Here is a 4,485-nt window from a genome sequence, read left to right as displayed (position 1 = left end):
ACTCTGCTCTGCCAGATAGGGTCCTCTAGCAACAGCCCTTGTTATTAAATGCACCGGATGCATTCCTGCTTATTATCCCTGAATAGTGTTTCCTTGTCAGCCAGCAGAACGATTCAAACAAGCCAATCACATCCTTGCTTAGGCACCAGGGTGTACCTCACCCTCTTAGTACTGCAAAGCCCACTTCCCACAGACCCTTCTGGTTCACGCTGTTCCAGAATGCAACCCCCACGTGTCCTGCATGGCCTACGATGTCCTCCTCTCCTGGGCTCCCCAGGAGGTGGGTCAGTGGGCCTCCGAACCTGTCCCCATAACCACCCAGAAGGTCTGGACCACTCATGATTAGATGGAGATAAAACCCACAGCTGTAAATTTGCACTGCTAGAAATCTAAAATATTCTGACGGAATTTGTACAGAGAGAAAAGACAAAATAATGATAATAATAATTCCATGCAGCGCAAGTGGCAGCACCATAGCAGAAGATGGCTTCAGTCCACCCACCTCTGGCTTGGGGGCCCAGCCGTTTTCTGCTGTGCCACTCTATTGCGTATGCCTCTGTTGCAGTAGAAATCCTGATCATCCTAATGATAGGGAAAAGCAACCATGGCACTTTTGTGACGCAGTGATGAAATTAAACGCAACTTAAGCCAGAGTCCTTAAAACTTATTAAGCAACCATTGCCATAGGGGAGGCCACTAACCCTAATGAAACTGATCTGATGCTCTCTGAAGGAAGAAATCTATAAATATGAGCAGATTAGAGAGGACACTGCCCTCACAGACACACACACGCACACACACAAAGTATATCCAGTGACAAACAAACAACAAAAAGAATCAGGGAGAAAGAAATCAGAAAACTTGAATACAGAGGGAGGAAACAATTTAAATTGATACAAAGGTCCACAATTTAATCCAGTTGGAAATGTGGAATTCGCTAAAAGAATTTATAGCCTGGTGAGACCTTTGTCCTTGGCAGACAGCTGTCTTCTCACTGTGTCTTCATATGGCTTTTTCTTTGTTCAGTGTGGGGAGAGAGAGAGCTCTGTGGCTTCTGTTCCTCTTCTTATAAGGATAACCCCCTATTGGATTAGAGCTCCAAGCTTATGACCTTGCTTAACCTTGAAGGTCATACCTCCAAATATAGTCACATTGGAGGTTAGGGCTTCAACATACCAATTTCAGGGGAACAGAAATCAGTGCATAACATCTTTTTTTTTTTTTCCTTTTGGCTGTGTTGGGTGTTCGTTGCTGCGTGCGGGCTTTCTCTAGTTGCACTGAATGGGGGCTCCTCTTCGTTGAGGTACACGGGCTTCTCACTGCGGTGGCTTCTCTTGTTGTGGGGCATGGGCTCTAGGTGCGCGGGCTTCAGTAGTTCTGGCCTGCGGGCTCAGTAGTTGTGGTTCGTGGGCTCTAGAACTCAGGCTCAGTAGTTGTGGCACACAGGCTTTGTTGCTCCACGGCATGTGGCATCTTCCCGGACCAGGGCTCAAACCTGTGTCCCCTGCATTGGCAGACGGGTTTTTAACCACTGCATCACCAGGGAAGCCCCATTCCATAACATTTTTTTTTCTTTTTTTAATAACATGTTTATGGGAGTTTAATTGCTTTACACTGGTGTGTTACTTTCTGCTTTATAACAAAGTGAATCAGCTATACATATACATATATCCCCATATCTCTTCCGTCTTGTGTCTCCCTCCCTCCCACCCTCCCTATCCCACCCCTCCAGATGGTCACAAAGCACCAAGCTGATCTCCCTGTGCTCTGCGGCTCCTTCCCAGTAGCTTTCGGTTTTACATTTGGTAGTGTATATAAGTCCATGCCACTGTCTCATTTTGTCCCAGCTTACCCTTCCCCCTCCCCATGTCCTCAGGTCCATTCTCTGTTAGGTGTGCGTCTTTATTCCCGTCCTGCCCCTAGGTTCTTTATGACCATTTTGGGGTTTTTTTGTTTTTGAGATTCCATATATATGTGTTAGCATTACGGTATTTGTTTTTCTCTTTCTGACTTACTTCACTCTCTGTGACAGACTCTAGGTCCACCCACCTGACTAGAAATAAGTCAATTTGTTTTCTTTTTATGGCTGATAATATTCCATTGTATATATATGCCACATCTTCTTTATCTATTCATCTGTCGATGGACGCTTAGGTTTCTTCCATGTCCTGGCTATTGTAAATAGAGCTGCAGTGAACATTGTGGTACATGACTCTTTTTGAGTTATGGGTTTCTCAGGGTATATGCCCAGTAGTGGCATTGCTGGATCTTTTGGTAGTTCTATTTTTAGCTCCTTAAGGAACCTCCATACTGTTCTCCATAGTGGCTGTATCAATTTACATTCCCACCAACAGTGCAGGAGGCTTCCCTTTTCTCCACACCCTCTCCAGCATTTATTGTTTGTAGATTTTTTGATGATGGCCATTCTGTCAGTCCCTAACATCTTGATCTATATTTTGGGTATCTGTGAGGCAAGTGATTCCCAGAGTTCTTTACCTCCAAGGGGACAACATTTAGGCAATGACCCAAGAGTTTATAAAAAATGTGAAGATGGGCCCATTTGTTAGCCGGGGCATTGAGTACTAAAATGACTGAAGTTTGGTCAATTGTGCTGACTCTTTGGTCCTGTCCTTTATCATAGGCATCTTAGTTAAGGGATCGAAAGCAGTAATATGGGTGATGGTGACCATACCATATGTAGTGTACAATGCCCAATATTAGCCACTCAGTTGATTCCAAGGGGCTCCGTAGGTAGCCAAGAAGTCTGGGAGAGGGGTGTCTCCTTCTACCACCATCTCATCTGACAAGGGACTAAGGACAGCTGAGGCCATGCCCTCTTGCAAGAAAGATACGCCAGAAAGCTATCTGGTATCAAGGAGGCCTCAGTAACCATGCTGAGGTTTTGGGGTGCTGGTTCCATGATCAAGGCATACTGGGCACCTGGGTACAGAGGGTCACAGGCCCACGGTCTGTGAGAACCTCTATTTTGAGTATGGCCTGGTATGTGGCTGACAGTTGACACTCTAATGGTTTATAATACAAGGCCAAGAAGGGCAGTTTCTTGCCTCAGTACCCCGTGGGCAACTAACAGCCATCATGTGTGGTCCAGAGATGCCATGGGGCATGAACAGAGGTTACTAAAGCCTCAACAATGAAGGAGCCTCCGGAGACACTACTGGGAGTGTCCAGTGATTTAGACTTGGACAGATTCTAGAGATTTTTGTTGGAAGACGCTTTTAGCATTTTGTTAATATATATTCTTTTAGTATATTCTGGATTTCTAATTGGATTAAGTTATAAATTGAAACAGAAACAGACATAAAACAAGTTTATATATTGATTGGTTGATGAAAGTGTTGTAACCAGAGGCTCGCAGGAACCTAACCCTGTATTTCCCCTAGGAGCAGTGGTTTAGTAGTCACTGATTCATTACTTGTGGTGACTTTGTAGGACATATAGTGAACACACACACACATTGCAGGGAGTGATCTTCCTTGGTCAAGGTGTCAGAGTACATTAGGATGACAGTGATGCTCAGGGCCTGGTTCCCATTCCTACGCCCTCTGGGAGGAAAGAGCCCTGCTGAAGGTCTCAGGTATGTTGGGTGAGCACATCAGAGAGCTTTGGAAAGCCCAGCTGTCTGCAGGGCTCTGGCTGGCTACTTGCGTATACTCAGCCAAGACACCTCCAGGCTGGAAATACATGATTAGTGAGAGAAACACCAGCTCCCAGAATGAATGTCTTTGAGAAGACAGCCTTGAGGCCTAAGAGTGTGAAATGACTTTGTTGGGCGAGGGCCAGAAGGTTCTCTCTCTGTGTCAAGCCATATGCCCAGTCCTAAAAACAGAGGTGTACAAGAGCAAGGTTGACATGGGTATGACAAGAAAATGCCCAGGTGGGGAAATGTGACTTTGTGCAAGAGGCCATAGACTTGTTAGCTCAGCTCAGGAGGGCACTGAGGGTGGAAGAGTACTTTTCCTGGGGCACTCAGCTGCCCCTGGAAGGACAGCCACCGACCTGGAGAGCTGTGTCCATTGCTGATTACAAACTGGGGCTCTTTAGGGGGTTGAGGTAATGCATTTTTCTGAGGGCTGCCCCCTGCCTGCTTCCTCTCCTCCCCACTTCCCAGAATGCCTGCCCCCACTCGCACAGCCCCTCATCCTGCTTGGTAACGTGGACGCAGTCTTTGTGCCCCATCCTCTGGATAAAAACTGGGGCGGGGGAGGAGGAGTCTGCCTCACTGCGTGCTTCTGGCTGACTCATCATGGGGAGAGAAGAAGGGGGTGGGGGAGAGAAAGTGTACCCAAACGACTATACATGTCTGCATGTGTGCAGGAGAAGGGAAAGCCCTGGAAAGGTGACAGCTGTGCTATTCTCTGCTGCTTGTCCTCTGGGAAACAATGTGGCATTTACTGATGACCAGTGACTTCTCTGTTTCAGCAAAAACTATGCAAATGAAAGTGGTTCAGAAGGTTTTGGACAGGA

This window comes from Delphinapterus leucas, chromosome X (genome assembly GCF_059928025.1).
Source record: "Delphinapterus leucas isolate spDelLeu-1000000601 "Yukka" chromosome X, BTC_Dleu_Yukka2, whole genome shotgun sequence".
NCBI lineage: Eukaryota > Metazoa > Chordata > Mammalia > Artiodactyla > Monodontidae > Delphinapterus > Delphinapterus leucas.
The sequence above is the reverse complement of the archived record's forward strand: the minus strand, read 5'-3'. Positions refer to the sequence as shown.